This window comes from Myotis nattereri (genome assembly GCF_964212035.1).
Source record: "Myotis nattereri genome assembly, chromosome: 9".
Lineage (NCBI taxonomy): Eukaryota > Metazoa > Chordata > Mammalia > Chiroptera > Vespertilionidae > Myotis > Myotis nattereri.
The window spans coordinates 79,530,880-79,552,032 of record NC_138084.1 but is presented as its reverse complement, the minus strand read 5'-3'; positions in this window follow the sequence as shown (position 1 = coordinate 79,552,032).

Sequence of the window (21,153 nt, the reverse complement as noted above, 5' to 3'; positions counted from 1 at the left end):
ACCAGGGGCGCCCGCCTCCCATCCCCCTCCTCCTCCTCCTCCTCTTCCTCCTCCTCCTCCTCCTCTTCCCCCTCTATCTCCTCCTCCTCCTCCTCCTCCTCCCCCATCTCCTCTCCCCAGGCCTCTTCCTTCTGAGCTGTCTCACCAGGGGCGCCTGCGTCCCAGCATCCTCCTCCTCCATCTCCTCATCCCGGCGCCTCGGCCGCCCTGTGCTCCGGGAACTCACCTTGAGCGCTTACCCTGTTCTTTTGTCTTGGGTCCTCCAGGCTCTTCTGGGGCAGCAAAGGGCAGCGGGTGAGCACTGACTCTGGGTGACCTTGGCGAGTGGCTTCACGCCTCCTGATCTGTGTCCTTGTTGCCATGATGGAGACACTGCAGCCCTGGTCTATGCCGCAGTCCTCCTGGTGCTCATGCCGATGAGACTCACCAGGTGCCGGGCACGCTGAGCTGCAGGCGGCTCAGCCACTCACGGGACACGAGGGAACAGCGGTGCCGAGGCCCAGGGCAGGGGAGCGATGGGCGTGAGGCCGCGAGGAGTTTGCCTGGAACACTGAGAGTGTGGGAGCCCTAGGGCTGACGGGCCTTTGTCCATGGAACTTGATACCGTTTTGTGGGCTCCGAGGGGACAAGAAAGGACTTTAAGCAGGATGCAGGCTTGAGTGATTAGAACGATCCTATATAGTAAAAGCCCAATATGCTAAGTGTCCGACTGTCCATTCGACCAGTCACTATGATGCGACTGACCACCAGGGGGCAGACGCTCCGACTGGTAGGCTAGCTTGTGATCAGGACTGGGTGAGAGGAGCCGGACACACCCTGGAGCCCTCCCACAGTCCCTTCCGGCCTCTAAAATATTTCTTCTAATTAGTTTCCTTTCAGTGTGCGCGAAGCTGTGCACCAGGCCTCTGGTGTTTAATAAGGACCATCCCGGCAGAGCGTGGACGGGGGCCAGGCTGAGGGAGGGCCTGGAGGTGTCGCAGGCTGCCTGGGCCTTGCTGAGCTGAGTTGGCTGTGGCCTGAGAGCCAGTGGGAGGGGAGGGACGGTCATGGGGACAAGGGGCAGCAGCCGCCTCTGAGTGCCGGGCAGGGCAAGGGAGAGGTGACACCCCGCTGCTGGCCTGGAGGGCGCTGTTCCCTGAGAGGCATGTGGGGAAGGAGGTGACAGAGAGGACGCTGCCCAGGGCACTGGAGGTGGGTCACTGGGCACGTGGTGGCTTGGCTACCTGCTCGGTGATGACCGTTCTCCAGCTCGGGCCTCGGCGTGTCCCGCCTTCCTTCCTCCTCGCTCTGACCAGAGCCCGACCTGGAGAGGACTGCTCTTTCCTGAAAGGGCTCGGAGAGGTGACGGGATCCTTCCCTTCCCTGGCGCGGGGCCTGGCCCCCCGTCTTGCAGCCTTTGGTCGATGGAGGGTGGAGTTGCCTCCTCTTCGGGGGTGATTTTCCAAGCCAGGCTGCCCTTGCCCCCGAGGTGGCCGCCACCCCTGGGGGCACAGTGGTGTTGCTGCCCAGCCAGCCAGCAGCTTGCTCCCTCTCCCATCAGGGCCCTGCTTGGGGCTCCCTGGGCACCTGCTCCCCGCCCACCATGTTGTCAGGAGAAGAGCAGCCTTGAGTGCGGGAGCCCCCGATTGGCACTGTGCCCTCTGCAATCCCAGAGTGCCCCGGGAATGCCCAGGCAAACACTTTTGCTCCCAGTGTGTCCCCAGCGCCCTCGCCGCCTTCCCACGGCCCCGCATCGCTCCAGGGAACCCTGTGAGGCCTGCACTGTGGGGCTTCCACGGAGTCTCAGGGACACTCGTGACTGCCAGGGAGACAGCCATGCCCGGGTTGCTTCCAACACACCACAGTGGACTTCTGGTGACCCAGCGGTGCCCCCAGGAATGTGCCAGCACATGGTCCGACCTCTCACTGCTCTTGCAGGATTTCCAGTAGATTCCATCAGTTCCCAAAGTGCATCCTCCACCGCCCCCCCCCCCCATGCCGCCTAAGGATGGAGACGGGCAGTGGGAGGTGGTGGGAAGAAAGGGACTGTGCCCTCAGTGTTTTGTGTGATAAACCACAAGGTGTGTGTGTGGGGGGAGGGATCCCCATGTTACAGAAACTTCCTCAGAGGTGAAGCGATTCTTCCCAGAGCCCGGGAGTGGCGGGGCGCGTGGGGCGGCTCCCACCCCCTCCTGGCCAGAGCCCACCGAGGAGCCGGAGTGAGGGCGAGGCAGGTGCCACAGCCCCACAGCGTCGGGGGCCGTGGGCTTGGGGGCCTTTTCCCTCCCTGCTTTGATGTCTCAGTTCCCAGGAAGGAAGGGAAGGGTTAGGGGCTAAGCTTTCTCGGCTCTGGAGCTCTGCTGCCTGGGAACGCTGGGGCTCAGGCCGCTGCAGGTGGCAGACCCACCCCTCCAGCTTCCCACATTCACTCACTTTCTGATTTCATACCCAGTGGCCACCACACCTGCCCCTGAACCCGGTCCCAGTGTCCGCGCAGGGCTCACCCCTTGGCCCTGCCCCAGCCCTGGAGGCCGGGTTCCAGGCTGTGCCCGGCGCCCTGCCCCAGCCTGAGCGAGCTGGAGATGTGCCCTCCACCTGCCTTCCCTGGGCGGACACCACCAGGGGACTGACCCTGCAGGTCCTGGGGGGATGGGGGGGGACTAGACCGGGCATTTCCTCTCTGGCACAGCTGGGTCCCCTTGCCCTTGGGAGCGAGGATGGGAGGGCAGAGGGGACAGGGAGGTTGAGGCATTGGGTGGGGGGAGTCTGCATCCCCCACCGAGGGATCTGCCCCCGCTTCTGCCGGAGGAGAGGCGAGGAGGACTCTGTCCGGCGCTGGGCAGCTTGCTCTTTAACCTCCCACCTCAGACCGAGGCAGGCCTCACTGAAAGGCACACAGTGGAGGCTCAGGGTTTAGGCAGCTTAGGGACAGACTGCCTGGTTCCTACTCCTCGTCGTCACACACTGGCTGTGTGACCTGGGGCCCCTTTTCTCCATTCATAAACTGCCTGGGAATGCCGCCTGCCTGCCACACAGAAAACGCTCAATTAAAAACCCTAACGATAGGCGCACTTTTCCATGTGTATGTGTCTGCGTCCAATCACACGTGCACACACATGCGGTCCGTGTGGGCTCTCTGTGGGCCTGCCGTCGCCTCTTTGCTCTTTGTTGTGTTGCCTCCAGAAGTTTCCCCTCTGCTACTCAGGGACTGAGTGCCGCTCTGGAGGGAGGGACAGAGGGGAGGGCTCCGGAGCAAGAGCCTTGCGGAGGGGGAGGAAGGCGGTGGGGGCGGGGGGGGGGGCGGGGCGGGGTTGGTGTGAGGTGGGAAGGTTCAGGCAGCAGAGGCTTGAAGCAGTGCTGCCTTCCTGCTCAGTTCGCCCACCATCCTGGCCCCCCCCAACCCTGCCCCCACCCTGGCGACCTGGCAGGGCTCTGCTAAGGTCTGGCCAGGGAGAGCTCAGCCCTGCACACCTGCCGCTGGTCCCACCCCCACCCCGAGACATTTTGGGGATTCTTAGCTCTCTCTGTGCTGCTCCTACTGGTTTATCCTAAGCAGGGGACAGCCTGGTGAGATGGTGAGAGTGAGGGCTGGGTCTCCCCGGGGCCCTCCTGCAGCCTGGTCTGCGGCTCCTGCAGGAGACAGCCCCTCCGGAGAGCCGCTGCCTTCGGTCCGGTTAGGGCAGTGATGGCGAACCTTTGGAGCTCGGTGTGTCAGCATTTTGAAAAACCCTAACTTAACTCTGGTGCCGTGTCACATATAGAAGTTTTTTGATATTTGCAACCATACTAAAACAAAGACTTATATTTTTGATATTTATTTTATATATTTAAATGCCATTTAACAAAGAAAAATCAACCAAAAAAATGAGTTTGCGTGTCACCGGTTCGCCATCACTGGGTTAGGGTGTGCGGTGAGCATGGCTGGCCTGGGCTTCCCTCTGAGGGGAGGGGAGAGAAGATCCCTGACCACAGCGGTCTCTGCTGGCAGGGAATGTGGGACTGAGGAGCACGGTGCCGGTGCCGACAGGCCAGCCATGCTAAGTTGTAGACTAACAGGACAGAGAGATGAAACGCACTAAAAACCGGGACTGAGGCCTCCTTCCTGCAACAACCTCCCCCCCCGCCCGCCCCCCTTCCTGCCACCGCCCCATAGGAAACACATCTCTGCATCTCTCCGGCTCCTGCTGAGCATTTCTCAGGAACTTAGAAGTGTCAGCCTGCTCTCCCCACTGGGAAAATGGGGGAGCCTGCGGAGGAATCCTGGGAACCAGGCCAGCGCAAAGAGGGGAGAGGACCCTGCTATCTCCTCCCCTTCCCTCCCCTCCCCTCCCCTCCCCTCCCCTCCCCTCCCCTCCCCTCCCCTCCCCTCCCCTCCCCTCCCCTCCCCTCCCCTCCCCCGGTGATGGAGAGAATGGCGGGAAGGTGTGTGAGCCCCTTTCCTCTCCCTTTCTTTTCAGTTACAATGAGCCCACGATAGCAGGTAACTGGCTGCTAATAACTTTGTTAATTTAAAATGGACCCTCTCCCTTCCTGCCTTCTCAGGGAAGACAAGTCACCAGGAAGGAAAAGGTTGGAGGAAAGGGGACTGGCGAGGCGGAGAGGGTAAGAGACCTGGTGGGGCAGCTGCTGGGTCCCCATGGCCTGTTCCCCGTGGCTCCGGGCTGCAGGCGGCGCTCCGGGCGGTGGTGCCAGGCCCCGCTGGCTCAGAGGCACCGGAACCCCTGGGTCCCACCCCCTTCCCAGGCGAGGTCCGTGTCACACAGTCGCGGCTTCGGGAGAGCGGTGGCTCTGGCCCGGCCGGACACAGGCCTTTACTTAGTCGCTGGCGCTCAGCCTAAGGCACGGCAGTCAGGAGCTGTCCCTGGTCCTGGGGCGCGGTCCTGGAAGCCCAGCCCTGAGTGGCGTTCTTGTCCCATCCCAGCCAGCCTCGGGCTCGCGATAGAGCAGGGAGCGCGCTTGTCATTCTGATGGCTCGGACATTTTTCAGTCAGTGTCTGGAGGAGGTGAGTATCTGTGGCCTGTAGTTCAAAGGGCTTATTCCGTTGACACCCTTTGGAAGTGTAGCCCACGCCCAGGTCGGAGCGATGCCAAGGCGGAGAGAGGCGCCTGGTCCCGCAGGAGCTCTTTGTTTCGCGGCCAAATCCTTGCAACACGATGCAGAGCCAGGGGAGTGCCTGACCCCGCGGGGTCTGGGAGCCGGGAGCCTTCGGGAGGGAGGCTGAACTGGGCGGTGCACAGGGCTCAGGCCGCCCAGCACCAGGAATGGCCGGGAGTGTGCGGGCGCACTGCTGGGAGTGGCAGGGCCTTGATAGAAGCGGAGCACAGGGGGCTGGTAGGGACGAGGAGGGGCTGGAGAGAGCAGAGCAGGTCAGGAAGAGCTGGGAGGATGTCTTCTGAGCCGTGACCTCCCTGGCCGGGGACTGAGCCAGGGCGTCCGGGGGTCACGCCCCAGGGCCAGGGGCCTAGGGAGGCTCCAACCCTTGTGCATTAGCCCCCAGGGGCTTGGTAAGGAGCCCCCGTGCCCCACTTTAGAGTAAATGAAGGGTAGGGGCCTGGGGTGGGGACTTAGGGATAAATGGGCCCCCTGGTTTGGTTTCTCCAGGTGGATTCCCTCCATCCACGAGCTTTGAGACCGTTTTGGAGACTGAGCATTGAGTCGCCGGGTGTGAGGGGCCTGTGCTCCCTCCCCAGGGATGTCCCTGCTCAGAAGCCAGTGAACACCACCCGCTGCTGCGCTGGGGGTGGGGGGCTGATCCCCACTGGCACTGCCCACCCTCCTTCCCCAAACCTCGGCTCCTGGAAGGACGTGGAGGGGCAGCTGAGGGGCACCATCCGTGTCCAGGGGGATAAGATGACCCCAGGGAACCCCCGTCTAGTATCGGGGCCAAAGCCCTCCTGGAGCCATCCGCCCCTCTGCCAGCAGCTCACCACCACCTCCAGGTCGCTGGCCGCCCTGCAGGCAGACCATTAGCTTCTGAGCTGGACCTGAGCAGTCTGAGCCTCCTTCTCTGGCCCCCTTCCTGCTGCTTCCAGCTTTCTTCTCCAAGACAAACAGCTGCGAAGCCCCATCTCTTACTGAGACTCTTCGGTGTTGATTAATTGTGCAGCTGCCTCGTTTGCATGCACGGCTGTGGCTCCCCAGCCTCTCGCCCACCCTCTCTGTGCCTTGGGCAGAGTGCAGACCTGCTGGCCCGGAGTCTCCCACTCAGGCGCCCGCAGAGCCGCTCCCACCCTAGAGCCGGAGGCAGAGGCTGGCGCAGAGCCACATCTGGCCACTGGGCCGGCGTGCCCGTGGCCTCTGGAACCATCCTGGGAAGACGTGTGTAGGTATGGGCACTTGGGTCTGGCCCAGTTCCTCTGCTGTCCTCATCAGCTCTGGACCTGAGACAAGCATTAAGCGCCTGGTGTCAGCGGCCTCTCCGTTAGGTTGGAATCACACATACACCCTCCCAGGGGGCCCTGTCTGTAGGTCTGTCTGTCTCCACTGTTGGACACAGTGAAGGTGCGACTGAAGTGTGTGTATTTTTTTTAATTAATACATATTTATTGATTTCAGAGAGGAAGGGAGAGGGAGAGAGAGAGAGAAACATCAATGATGAGAGAGAATCATTGACCAGCTGCCTCCTGCACGCCCCCTACTGCAGATGGAGCCCACAACCTGGGCATGTGCCCTGACAGGGAATCGAACTGTGACTTCCTGGTTCAAAGGTCGATGCTCAACCACTGAGCCACACCTGCTGGGCTGAAGTGGTTTTTTTTGAATGATTGGCTAAATAAAATGGTCTCTTGGGCTCTCTTAAGATGCTAACTCCAGGACTGTATGTCCCCCACTTTACCAGGGTCCCCAGTTCCACCTGCTGTTGTCAAAGGCCCCGACCTCTCCCAGTCACAGCCTCCTGCTGCCTCGGCTGCTGTTCAGCCACACCAGGAGGCTCTGCTTGGAAGGAACATTGGGAGGATGGCGGCTGCTGGTGGCTCACACATCAGCCCGGTGGAGCGATGAGGCCACACCTGTGCTGAGGCCAGGGCCAGGGCCAGGGCCAGGGCCGGGGGGAGGGGCCCAAAGTCTGTGACGTCCAGGAGCTTTCAGGGCAAAGCCCCGTGTCCCTGAAGTTCATGTGGGTGTCCGGACAGCGGGAGGAGTCTTGTCCAGTGGGCTTGGAAGAGGCCACATGGTGCCGAGTTACAAAGCAGGGCGACCTTGAGCTGTCTGTCCTCGCAGGTCACAGGCCCAAGTGGAATGGGCCTCCAGGCAGCGACTCCAGCTTTCTGGTGTCAGGGCGCCCCCTAGCTGTGAGTCCTTTTCCTATACAACGTGCATGTGTGCCCACCAACCCAAACGTGTCCTGAGGGCCTTCTTAGGGGTCCTGGCCTCCGGTAAAGGACCCTGGCCAGGGAGAGGGGACAACGGACAGCGAGCGGCAGCCGCGTGGCCTGCCCGGGGCCTGTGTGGGAAGTCTCAGGGTGTTCTGGGAGGGGGCAGGAAACACACCCCGCCCCAGGGACTAAGGACCCCATGCTATCGTCGTAATGAGCTAGTTATTGATATGGATGATAGGAAGAGAGCGGAGGGGAGGCCGGACATTGCAAGCATGGGCCTCTGGGCAGCTTCACCAGGACGCTGCAGCTCCACGCTCCCCAGGGAACCACCGGTCCATCCCTGCAGGCCCCTGGGAAGGGGCCCAACAAAGGGGGAGATGGGTGCATGGGCTGTGAAGTCGGGGTGACCTAGGGAAGGGTCTGCCTGTCCGTCTAGCCTGGGAGACCGTGGATTGGCTAGAAGGATGGAGCTAGTGCAAGCCCATGGAACCTCGGAAGTTAAGATTCCCCAGCCAAGATTTCCTTCTCTCTCCTTTTCTGTGCTCTCCTGCTCCGTGACCCACACTCGCCTGTTCTCCCACAGCCCTGCGGCCTCAGCAGCCGTGGGCTCCAGCCACGCAGACTCCCTCGCAGGATCTGAGCAGAGACTCCGGGCAGCGGCCCTAGCTCCAGCCCTACTCAGCACAGACGGGACTTGTCCATGGCGGGACAAAGGGAAATGGGACCCTGGACACCGGGTTTAATTCCGTGGAAATAAAGATCACTCCTCCTCCTGTGAGTCCCAGGAAAGTCCTTTCCTCGCGACACTGCAAGAACTCCGCTTCTGGGACAGGTGGGGACATAGAGGGCACCCCACCGATGACGGAACCAGGGCGAGCAGGCTCTGGAGCTGAGACCCAGGAGCTGAAGGGGAAGGGCTGATGTGGCTGGGCAGAGGGAGGGGTGGGGAGGGGGTGAGGGGAGAGTGGCGGGGAGGCAGCAGTGAGGCCTCCCGACTAGACCTGAAGGCCGGAGAGGCGTCTTTGCTGTGGCCCTGGCTCCCGGTCCTGGGCGGGGAGTCCACTTGGATAAGGTCCGGACTTCACCTCATCATTGCTTCAACCACCAGAGAAACGTGTGGGAGGTGTCGGCAGGGAGACAGACGTGGGGTGAGGAGCCGGCTTCACTGAGCTGCGGTGGGGGCGGCTGCGCAGGGTGGGGAGACGCGAGCAGGGCTGTGGAGGGAGGGTCCCAAGGCCATGCTGCCCGTGCTCTGGACGGCAGTGTCTGCTTCCTCCCGCCGGTCAGCGGGCGGGTGTTCCCAGAACGGCAATCAGAGAGGTGCCTGTCTTTGTCCATGGTCACTGGGCTTTGGGACCCTCGGTTTTGTGGAAGCCTTTCTCGGCTAAGTGTGGGCGAGAAACCAAAGAAGAGAGGCCATTCGGGGCGTTGGGAAGGTCAGTGAACTGGGGCTTGATGCTGATCTGCTGCTAGCTGTCTGATTGGTCTGGTTAGTCACTTTTGCTCTCTAGGCCTCAGTTTCTTAATCTGCAAAATGGGACAATTCATCTTCCAACCATCTGTCTGCCTTGTTCATACCATATCCCTCCCTCCCTCTCACCCTTCCTTCTTTCCTTCCTTCCTTCCTTCCTTCCTTCCTTCCTTCCTTCCTTCCTTCCTTCTTCCGTCCCTCCCTCCCTTCTTCCCTCCCTCCCCCCTTCCCTCCCTCCCTCCCTCTCTCCCTCCCTCCCTTTCTCCTTTCCTCCCCCCTCCCTTCCTCCTCTCTCTTTCCTCCTTATTTCCCTCCTGTCCATCCATTCAGCCAGCCAGCCAGTCAGCCACTGTTTGCTGGATGCCAGCTCTGTGCTGGGCGCTGTATGGAGCCCTGAGGGTACACAGCAGTGGTGGGTTTACGTGGTCCCTTCCCTGTGGATCTTAGCGTGGACCAAGGAAGAAAAACCTTAAAACAGCAGCAATGCCTGTTTCCCATGGTTGTTTGGAGAGCAGACCACTGGGCACTGTGGGCGAGGGCTTTGCCCCAGAGGCTCAGCCAAGCTGGAGCCAGAGTCATGGCTTAGTCCCCCAAACCCTCATTCTTTCCCTCTCTTCCAGCTCAGCCGCCCCCTCCCCCCTCCCTCTTGCCCCCTCTGAGGCCTGCTGTGCTTTCCCTGAAGGAGGGGAAGAAAGCCTCACCCAGCCCTGGCAGTGGAGGGGGCCCAGGACTGGCAGTGGAGGGGGCCCAGACCTGACAGTGGAGGGGACCTAGGTCTGGCAGTGGAGGGGACCCAGCCCTGGCAGAGGAGGGGACCCAGACCTGACAGTGGAGAGGACCCAGGCCTGTCAGTGGAGGGGACCCAGACCTGGCAGTGGAGGGGACCCAGCCCTGGCAGTGGAGGGGACCCAGCCCTGGCAGTGGAGGGGACCCAGACCTGGCAGTGGAGGGGACCCAGCCCTGGCAGTGGAGGGGGACCAGGCCTGACAGTGGAGGGGACCCAGGCCTGACAGTGGAGGGGACCCAGACCTGGCAGTGGAGGGGACCCAGGCCTGGCAGTGGAGGGTGCCAAGGCCTGGCAGTGGAGGGGACCCAGACCTGGCAGTGGAGGAAACCCAGCCCTGGCAGTGGAGGGGACCCAGCCCTGGCAGTGGAGGGGTCCCAGACCTGACAGTGGAGGGGACCCAGCCCTGGCAGTGGAGGGGTCCCAGACCTGACAGTGGAGGGGACCCAGACCTGGCAGTGGAGGAGGCCCAGGCCTGGCAGTGGAGGGGACACAGCCCTGGCAGTGGAGGAGGCCCAGGCCTGGCAGTGGACGGGACCCAGGCCTGGCAGTGGAGGGGACCCAGCCCTGGCAGTGGAGGAGGCCCAGGCCTGGCAGTGGAGGGGACCCAGCCCTGGCAGTGGAGGGGACCCAGGCCTGGCAGTGGACGGGACCCAGACCTGGCAGTGGAGGGGACCCAGGCCTGGCAGTGGAGGGGACCCAGCCCTGGCAGTGGAGGGGACCCAGCCCTGGCAGTGGAGGAGGCCCAGGCCTGGCAGTGAAGGGGACCCAGCCCTGGCAGTGGAGGGGACCCAGGCCTGGCAGTGGACGGGACCCAGGCCTGGCAGTGGACGGGACCCAGACCTGGCAGTGGACGGGACCCAGCCCTGGCAGTGGAGGGGACCCAGCCCTGGCAGTGGAGGAGGCCCAGGCCTGGCAGTGGAGTGGACCCAGCCCTGGCAGTGGAGGGGACCCAGGCCTGGCAGTGGACGGGACCCAGACCTGGCAGTGGACGGGACCCAGCCCTGGCAGTGGAGGGGACCCAGGCCTGGCAGTGGACGGGACCCAGCCCTGGCAGTGGAGGGGGACCAGGCCTGACAGTGGAGGGGACCCAGGCCTGACAGTGGAGGGGACCCAGACCTGGCAGTGGAGGGGACCCAGGCCTGGCAGTGGAGGGTGCCAAGGCCTGGCAGTGGAGGGGACCCAGACCTGGCAGTGGAGGAAACCCAGCCCTGGCAGTGGAGGGGACCCAGCCCTGGCAGTGGAGGGGTCCCAGACCTGACAGTGGAGGGGACCCAGCCCTGGCAGTGGAGGGGTCCCAGACCTGACAGTGGAGGGGACCCAGACCTGGCAGTGGAGGAGGCCCAGGCCTGGCAGTGGAGGGGACACAGCCCTGGCAGTGGAGGAGGCCCAGGCCTGGCAGTGGACGGGACCCAGGCCTGGCAGTGGAGGGGACCCAGCCCTGGCAGTGGAGGAGGCCTAGGCCTGGCAGTGGAGGGGACCCAGCCCTGGCAGTGGAGGGGACCCAGGCCTGGCAGTGGACGGGACCCAGACCTGGCAGTGGAGGGGACCCAGGCCTGGCAGTGGAGGGGACCCAGCCCTGGCAGTGGAGGGGACCCAGCCCTGGCAGTGGAGGAGGCCCAGGCCTGGCAGTGAAGGGGACCCAGCCCTGGCAGTGGAGGGGACCCAGGCCTGGCAGTGGACGGGACCCAGGCCTGGCAGTGGACGGGACCCAGCCCTGGCAGTGGAGGGGACCCAGCCCTGGCAGTGGAGGAGGCCCAGGCCTGGCAGTGGAGGGGACCCAGCCCTGGCAGTGGAGGGGACCCAGGCCTGGCAGTGGACAGGACCCAGACCTGGCAGTGGACGGGACCCAGCCCTGGCAGTGGAGGGGACCCAGGCCTGGCAGTGGACGGGACCCAGACCTGGCAGTGGAGGGGACCCAGGACGGGCAGTGGAAGGGACCCAGACCTGACAGTGGAGGGGACCTAGGTCTGGCAGTGGAGGGGACCCAGCCCTGGCAGAGGAGGGGACCCAGCCCTGGCAGAGGAGGGGACCCAGACCTGGCAGTGGAGGGGACCCAGACCTGGCAGTGGAGGGGGCCCAGGCCTGACAGTGGAGGGGGCCAAGGCCTGGCAGCGGAGGGCACCCAGACCTGACAGTGGAGGGGACCCAGGCCTGGCAGTGGAGGGGACCCAGCCCTGGCAGTGAAGGTGGCCCTGCCCTGGCAGTGGAGGGGACCCAGACCTGGCAGTGGAGGGGACCCAGACCTGGCAGTGGAGGAGGCCCAGGCCTGGCAGTGGAGGGGACCCAGCCCTGGCAGCGGAGAGGACCCAGCCCTGGCAGTGGAGGAGACCCAGCCCTAGCAGTGGAGGGCTCAAGGCCTGGCAGTGGAGGGGACCCAGGCTGCTCTTCCGCGCCACCCTGGCTGTGCCAGCTAACGTCACCATGAACACATAGGGAGAGGAGAGAGCTGTGGAGAAGAGGAAGCGATGGTCCAGGGGGGAGCCCTCCAATGCGGCTTCTCTGGAGTCGGGGAGCCTCCCTCTCAGGGTGCTAGGGTGCTCTCCAGACCGTTGCACACCTCTCTCAGGGGGCCCTACCCTCACTCCCACCGTCTCCTTCTCTCAGGCCAGAGCACTTTCCACCAAACCTGCCCTCCCCTCCCCTCAACTGAGCGCCCGCAGACAGGACAGATCATCAGGCATCTGCTTCATCAGACGCCTGCCCCTTTGACTCAGGCTGGGCGAGTGTCTTCTCTCCCCAGCGCCAGCGGGGAGACTCCATGGCCGGCTCTCCTCACACGCAGAGCCTCCCGCACAGTTTAGAGAAGGTGCAGGAGGGTGTCTGGGTGCATCCGGAGGGAGAGACGGGTCAGAGAAGCCAGTTTGCTCAAAGCCCAATGGCCAGTGCGAAGTCGAGGCGGGCCTTGGAGCCAGGTCTGTTTGGGGGCTGTTGAATTTTGGGGGATGTCGATAGATAATGGGTTTGAACAGCAATGAATCATAAAAGCAGCCCGACCAGCAGCTGGGGGACGAGACCCTGCATGCCTCTGATCCCGACTGCGGGACTGCGGCCCGGGGGCTGCGGGGTGTGTGTGTGTGTGTGTGTGTGTGTGTGTGTGTGTGTGTCTGGAGCCTAAGGCCTCCCTGGCTCCTGGGCACCCCTCTGCGCCTGCTGCCCTCCCTCACCGCTCACCGTCCAGCGGGGCCTGGGAGCTGCCGGCTGCCCGGGGTTCCAGTGCCTGGTGCCGGGCACGGCGGGAGGAGGTGCTCTCGACCGGGCTTTACTGGGAGGTCGAGGTCGCCAAGGCCACGGGGCCCTCACTGCGGGCGAGGAAACCGGCCTCGCAGGCGCAATGCTATAGGGCGGGCTCTGGGGCTCAGCGTTTGACCCAGCGTTTCCGGGATTTGGGAGGAATTTTGGGGTGGGTGGAGGACACGTCACTTTAAATGCTATCTCACTTTCCAGGTGCAGTGGGCGTCTGCTTTCCTGGTCTTCGTGGCGCCCAGTGAGCCTCTTTTTGGGCTACCATGTCCCTACTTCCTTCAGGGCACCGCCGGCCCCCGCTCCAGGGGGACCCTCCTGCCGCTGGGCCTCCGGAGCAGTCCCATGGCGCGGGCCTGGTCAGACGGCGTCCTGGCCACAGTGACCGGCCTAGAATGTGTGACCCCGGGGGGGGGGGGGACAGGGGAGCCCTGCCCCGGTCTCCTGTGTGGGTGCTGAGAGGGAGGGCAGCGCCTTCGCCTGAGAGCTGAGCAAGGGCAAGGGGAGCCCTGAGCAGCCTTCGGCCTTGCCAGCCGAGGGTCAGTTCTCCCTGGAGGGCGTGTGTGTGTGAGTGTGTGTGTGCGTGCGCGCGCGCACATGTGTGTGCGTGTGTGTGTGTGTGTGCGTGGGTGCGTGTGTGTGAGTGTGCGTGTGTGCGTGCGTGCGTGTGAGTGTGTGTGTATTCACGCGTGTGTGTGCGTGTGATATCCACGGCCCCCCACCCAGTCCAGCACCCTCCCACCCACCAGTGTTTGGCTCCTCCCCATGGTCAGACCTCCAATTCCTGGGCAGGGCTGGCCAGTGGGCGAGGTGGGGGAGCAGGGACCAGCGGGGCCTCCCGCCTGGCCTGCTGTGAGCCTGTGAGCCACGGGGGCTTTATCTTGCCGTTAATGGTTTTCTAAATTGGTGGCAGTGGAGCAAAAAACCCAATTTGTGCCTGGAGCACGCATGGTTACTATTGTAATAACCTGCGCTAATAAGAATATGCCGTGGGGCTAGGCCGGGGGGAAGACACGCTTCTCATTAGCGTTGGATTAATTACTCGACATGATTTCTCAGTTGTGGTGGCCAAGGGGGCGGGTGTGCCATCCCTGCCTCACCTTAACCCTGGCGGGCCAGGATATTCTCGGGGTGGTATTCCCACAGCGGCCAGGCCTCTGCTCCCACTCCCTGCCTCTCCTCCCCACACCCTTTCCCTGTCCCCTCCCCACCCTCCCCCTTCCCCCTCCCCCCTCCCTCTCCATGCCCGCATCTCCCTCCCTCTTCAGCCTCTCCTGAGTCTCAGGGTTGTCGGCTGGCAGTGGCGACACCCAGGTGGCCTCTCACTCTGCTGGGAGGAGGGTAGTGGCTGGTGTGCAGGGCCTGGCTGACCGCCCTGAGCCCGGCTGCCCTTCAGGCTCTGCTCTGACTCCCCTGCTCTTTGCTGCTCTGGCTCCCGACGCAGGTCCTTTCTGGCCTGGCGAGAGGCCCCATGCAGGCTTCTCAGGGCTCCGCGTCCTTTGGAATTGTTCTCACCCCCAACCACCTCCCCATCTGCTGAGGGGCTCCTGTCCAGGGCTGCGAGGTCCCGGCTGGATGGGCCCTCAGACCCTCACCCGGGGATCTAGTTCCCTGGGTCAGAGGCTGGACACATTTGCATTTTATAGTAACTCTGACGAGTCCTGCTGCTTCCAGCACTGTGCCAGGCACCCTGGCGTAGAGGAGAAGAACAGGTGTGGCCCTGCATCCGCTGGGAAGGGCATCCGGTGCAGAGGAGGGGCAGAATCTAGCCCGAGGCCGTGTGTGCTGAGAGCCCAGGGGTGAGGCAGAGAGAGCAGGGAGGGAGGCCCCTCAGCTAGAGGCGATTCCGGGGGGGGGGGGGGGGGGCTTCATGCAGGAGGGGACTCAGGTTTGGATCAGCGGGGAGGAGGGGAAGGAGGGGGCTCCGATGAGGGGTCGCTGTGGGGAGAGCCCGGAGGGGGGCGCGCTGAGGCAGTCTGCAGGCCTGAAGAGGCCGGTGTGTGAAGCGGGGTTTCTGAGGGAGGGGAGACATAGGAACCTTGGCGGCCAAGCCTCTGATGTCAGGCTGAGGACCGGGCACGTGCAGACTGTGCCGCTGGGACTGCGGAACGGTGCCAGGGGCGGAGGGTACCAATAGCAGTGCTTTGCTAAATGGAGAGCAGCAGTAGTTTTCCGTCGCTGCTGGAACACGTCACCACAAAACTGGCGGCTTAAAATGACACCACAGTATGTTCTCGCGGCTCTGCAGGCCAGCAGTCCGGGTTGGCTCGGCAGGTGGGTCTGCTCTGGGTTCCAGAGGTGAAGGCGAGATGCTGGCTGGGCTCCGGTGGGAGCTCTGGGAAGGGTCCGCCACCAGCCGCACTCAGGTTGTTGGCAGATCCTGCTCCTGTGGTTGTGGGACTGAGACGCCCATTCCCTCAGTGGCAGTGAGCCGGGCCACCTTTACCTGCTACAGGCCCCGCCCCAGTTCCTGCTCCCGGAGCCCGAGGTCTCAGTCGAAACAGGAGTTCATTTATTCAGGGGGTTGGGGAGGGGGGCACAGGGGCTTCTCTCCTCCCAAAGGGCCCTGGCTCCAATGGCCCGGGGTCACCCCTGGCCTCCACACCACACGCCAGGCCCCCATGGATCCTCGCTGCCTGCTCCTCCCCACCTCCCCAGGCCCTTGTTTGAGGCCCAATTGCCTGCAGCAGCAGCTGCCTCAGCCCCCAGCCATTTCAGTTGGGGTGGGGGGTGGGGGTGGGGGTGCTGCTCAGGGACCCCTCAATGTTCCCTGGGACCTGGGGCCCCCTGGCAGGCCCAGGCTTCCCTGCCGCCGAGTTTTGTGGCCTCTCGATGTTGCCCTCGATGTGTGCACGTCTGCGCATCTGTGCAGGCTGGTGAGCATGGGGGTGTCCTCAGCCAGCCCCCTGGGCACTGCAGGGTTGGGGGTCACGGACAGAACGGTGGTGACATGCAGACAGACTCCTGGGGCTTTGGGTGGGCAGGGGGGGCACAAAGGGGCCAGTGTGGTGATAGAGACTGGGAAGGATGGGCCATTCTCAGAGGAGGGCAGGGCAGGGAGGCCTGGCAGCTCAGGGCCCCCACACCCCTGCTCCCCTGGGCTCCCCACGCCCCGTGTCCTCCCACACCACCTGACTCGCGCTGCAGTCTCCCGCCCCAGAGGGAGGAGGAAATCTCGCTAGAGATGTATGTAAAAATAGATGTATTTCTGGATAAGCAGCGAGCCTGAAAAACGGCTGCGCCCGAGTGTGCCCGCTGACAGAAGATCTATGACCGAATTCCTCTTCAAAACCTGTTTCTCCGGAGACGTGTTCTTGCAGGGCTCTGGGAGCTGGGGAAGACCCTGGCGCGGGCGGCGGGCGGCCGCTGCTCTCCCCTTCCCCCAGTGACCCTGCCAGGTTAGGAGGCAGCCGAGGGGCGGGGCGAGGGGCGCAGGCCTGTGCAGGAAAGTGGAGAGGGATTTGCATGGCAAAGAAGTCATTCTCATGCATCACCCTATTGGGGTGGGAGCCGCAGGACGCGCGTGACACCCTCCTGGCGCGGGGAGAGTAAGTGATGGCTATATTTATGTTTCCATCTAAATGCATGGATCAAAGCAGACACTTTAATCTATTCAACAACAGCCCGAGGATTAAAACGTTGCAGGCAAGTCACACTCTTAAATTGGTCATATATTTTTGCTTGTCACTTGACAAATCATTTTAGAGAGTGACTCCTGGCTGGGTGGGGGACCTGGAGCCCTGAACCCCTGGCGCAGGCCCCGGCACCTCGGGCTGCGGCGGGGCCTCACTTGCTGTGTCAGTGAGTCCGGCTGCACTGGCGGGGGCGTGGGAGTGATGAGACAGCAGGCTGTGGTCACTCCCAGGTCTGTCCTGATCTTCACAACTGCCCAGCAGGTGGACCCTGTCACGTCCCCACTTCAGAGCTGCCTGGGCCACGCCGCGAGTGGACAGTGGGTGCAAAGCCAGATGTTCGAGCCCAAATCCGGCGCTCCCGTCCTGTGGACCTGCTAAGAGGGATGTCCCCTCTGGGGCTGCAGGAGTGGAGCAGTTGTCCGGAGGGAGGGGACACAGCAGTGCTGAAGGACAGGCGGACAGGGGCGTGTCTGGAGGCTGGGGAAGGAGCTCACAGTGTGAGGGGCCGTTGAAGGGCCCAGTCTGCTGAGTCAGGGAGAGGGAAGGCTGTCCCTCACGCGCCCTGGACTGTGAGAGGAGATTTGATTTGCTCGTGTGGCCCCAGCAGGGACAATGGGGTCTACGAGGTGACTGGCAGATTCCTGCTAAAGAGAAGCAAGGACGCTCTGCTCACTGAGCTGGGAAGAGAGGGGACAACAAGCCAGTTTGGGGGAGGGGTGCAAGCTGTAGCTTTGGAGGAGCACAGGGTGGGGATGGTGGGGGGGGGGTGGGCGGGGGGGACAGAAGGCCTGCGCCTGCCCAGGGCGCATGGAGTTTCCGTTTCCTTGCAGGTTCTTCCAAGCAGGGGATAAAGCGCCGTGTGGGAGGGCAGCTCCCTCGTCTGCAGGGGCAGTTTGCTGGGTGCAAAGCATCTGCTTTAAAAAGGCATCCCTGTGGGCATGGCATGACCCGAGCTGTGCTGGGCGCAGATCCCACTGACCTTAGGGTCTTGGGGTGGCGGGGGTTCAGGAGAGCCGGGCTTGGCCTTGAGAAGATGTGGGTCCCGTCTCACGGCCTGTGTGGCAGCCAGAGTCAGCCGGTAGCTCTGAGCCTCAGTGTCTCCCTGGGGAAGCGGGAAGCCACCCCTGCCCACTCACCTTCCACAGGGGGTACAAGGATTGGGAGAGGGGTGCTGCTCCTGGAAGGGTAGGGGCGCCCTGGGCACCCCGAGGTCTGGACGCCAACGTGCAGCCGGTCGCGTCCTCTTCTGGGATCGCGTCCTCTCCTGGGGTCGCGTCCTCTCCTGGGGTCACGTCCTCTCCTGGGGTTGCATCCTCTTCTGGGGTCCGCCCCTGCGCCCAGGTCCCTCCCCTTGGGGTCTGTCCTGTGCACCACGGTCGGCCATGGGCACCACGTCAGTGTCCCAGGCACGGCCGGATGGCACCAGGGGCCCTTGCCTACATGTGGCGCGGGTGTCCGTGGGGCGCGGGTGTCCCTGGGGCGCGGGTGTCCGGCTGGGAGGTAACTGCTGACGCTGAGCCAGCTCTTCCTGCATCTGGCCCCGAGTGTGGCGGGGTGGCCGGTGTGGTCCCCTCCAGCGCCTTCAGCCGGTTCCCCCGTGAGCCTCCGCACAGCTAAGCCGAGGTCAGAGCATTGTCAGATTCGTTTTGCCCGCGAGCACAGCGAGAGGCGGGAGGCTGAGTCCTGTCCCAGGGTCCCCGGTCAGGCCCTCAGTAGTGGGCCTGAGCTAGCCCGCGGTCGCCAGCTCTTAATTCCACTTTCCACGCAGCTCCCGGCACCTGCGGTTCGGCAAACATTTATGCGGGACCCTGCAGGGGCAGGCCCAGCCGGTGCGTCCATCCGACCGTCTGTCTGTCTGCCTTTGTGCAGGGAGGTGCTATTTCACCCGATGGCTGGCCCCAGGCGCCGTCAGTGCCCACATGGCCACCTGCGGTGTTTTCCCCGTTAATACGCCTGCTGACTCCTGAGCCAAACTCCTGGGCTTGTGTGACAGGCCCTTCAGAGTGGGGTCTCAACCTGCCTTCCGGCTTCGTCTACTGCGCCCGTTCTGCCACGCGGCGGGGCTCAGCGTCCCTCCCAGGCCGCACTGGGCTCCTCTAACGCGGTGTGCGCTCAGGCCCAGCGCAGCCGGGGCTTCCTCCCTGCAGCTTCCTTTGGTCCCCCGTCCCCCTCAGGGAGTGCTCCCTCCTTGGGCCTCTGCCCGCTGTGCGGCCTCTGTGATAAGAGGCGGGTGTGATCGGTACCCGCTGCTCCCCACCCCCGTGCCTGGGCTGTGGCCTCGGACAGGGTCTGGGTCTTATTAGTGGACAACCCACCCCGCTCCAGAGGCGGCGGGAGGTGCGCGGGCTTCGGATGACAGGGACGGCTTTGTGCAGTCCACACAGGGCTGCGGCGCACGGGAAGTGCTTATGGAGTGAGGCTCCGTGGAGGAAGGAGGTTCATCTCAACACCCTTGTCTTTGTCGTCAGCCTAAAGCCACAGCCCAGCAGCGCCGCACTGCTGGCCTTTCTGTCCCCAGGAGGCACCCTTGGGGGTGGTTGCCACGGGAGGGACGCGCACAGGGACGTGCCTTTCAGTTCCTGCCGTGAGTTAGGTGGTCGCGGGGACGACATGAAATAACACCTCGCGCCTTCAGTGCGCTTCAAGAGCTTCTCCACGGCGTGACCGCATACACCACCCCGGCGCCCTCTGACCGGCTCGGAGCCAGGTGGCCGGAGCCCGTGGTGGCAGGCGTCCTGCCAGGTCAGGGCACAACCCTGGCCTCGCGAGACAGTCCCGCTCTGTGCGCGTGTCCCTCCCTCCCAGGCACGGAGCCGGCGGCCTCTGCTTGCCTGCTGGGGCAGCGGGCAGCGGGCCGACCTGGGCACACCGGGCGGGCGGCCACCTCACGGTGGAGAGGGCCACACAGAGGTGCCCCACAGAGGCCAGGGCACCTCGTGAGTCTGTCGTCAACATTTGTATTTCGAGTCTGAGCGACACAGGCTTGTGGGTTTCTGCCCTCATTTATGGAGGACGCAGACAAGAACTGAGTGAATGAGCAGATGGAAGGCCTCCCCGTGGGGGGCGCCAGGCGGCCCATGAGCCAGCGTTTCCTGGGCCCTGGGATGGAGCCACAGCTGGTTCCTGAGCTGGTTCGGACCGTGGGCGCCTCAGCGTCTGAGCTTTAGCCACCGGCTGCTCCAATCTGTGGTGTCCGAGCGTCCCCATAGCGCACAGGTGAGAATGGGCATGCATTCTCCCTGTCCCCGTGGGCCTGCGGTGTCCCAGGTGAATGTAGTGTGTGCACCCCGGTGCGTGTGCAGGCTGCGCGTGTGGTGTGTACAGAGAACGTGTGCATTGGGGTGAATGGGGACCTTCTAGGGTACATCTTATATGATATGCATAAGTGTGCCCCCATATGTAGGAGTCTGTAATTGTGAGTGGGAAATGGGGCCAGGTGTAAAACGGGTGTGTTTGGTGTGAACAGGTGTTTGAGTGTGAACACGGGTCTGTGTTCGCAGTGGAGCGTGGATGTGCGTTTCCCAGCGCGTGCCTCTGCCTGGGTGGGCCCCGGTGAGTGGGGGTGCAGGTGTGTAGGGTGTGCATCTGCACATGTGCAGACGTGGCAGACAGGCCCTGCACACCTCGCTCGGCCGCTCCTGTGGCTCCTCCTGGCAGGGTCGTTGCCTCCGGTCCCTGGCACTTCTGCCTTGCTGGTCCACAGAGAGATCCGCACCCTTCAAACCAGCTGCCTTGCTGGCTGCGGCTCATTCGGGTTGGCCTTCAGAGGCCTGCAGTTGCCATGGAAACCAATGTAGGTCTGTTTCTGTCTGCCACTGGTCCCTGGCGAGGGCAGCTGTGGGCCACAGCCCCCGTGGTGAGGCTGGCCAGGGGCAGAGGGGGAGTCCGAGGCCCCCATGCCTGCTCTCCTCACAGGCTCCCGGGCCTCTGTGCGGCCTCTACACACGAGGCAGGGCCCACTGCCAGACAACGGGATCAAAGCAATGGCTGGCTTTCTTCACACGCAAAACATCCTTTCCTGGAAACAGCAACCCGAGGCGTCTGCGGCCTCCACACACGGTGCTATCCTGTGCCCCATCAGTGCGGGGCTTTTAGGCGCTGTGCTGTGCCGGGAGGACCCCGACGTGCCGTATGGCCCGGTTTTATAGAGGCATCTGCTCCGGGTCCACCGCCCTGGGAACTTGCACACAGCAGAGGCAAGCACGGGAGAATCACAGATCCCGCTTCGTTCAGAGAACTGAGCAGCAAGCCCAGGCCTAGCGTGCAACCCAAGTCTCACCGTGCAAGCCCAAGCCTCGCTGTGCAAGCCCAAGCCTCGTGTGCAAGCCCAAGCCTCGTGTGCAAGCCAAGTCTCACCGTGCAAGTCCAAGCCTCGCTGTGCAAGCCCAAGCCTCGTGTGCAAGCCAAGTCTCGCCGTGCAAGCCCAAGCCTCGTGTGCAAGCCCAAGCCTCGTGTGCAAGCCCAAGCCTCACTGTGCAAGCCCAAGCCTCGTGTGCAAGCCCAAGCCTCGTGTGCAAGCCAAGTCTCACCATGCAAGTTCAAGCCTCGCTGTGCAAGCCAAGTCTCACCGTGCAAACCCAAGCCTCACCGTGCAAGCCCAAGCCTCGCTGTGCAAGCCCAAGCCTCGTGTGCAAGCCCAAGTCTCGCGTGCAAGCCCAAGCCTCGTGTGCAAGCCCAAGCCTCGTGTGCAAGCCCAAGCCTCGCTGTGCAAGCCCAGGGCG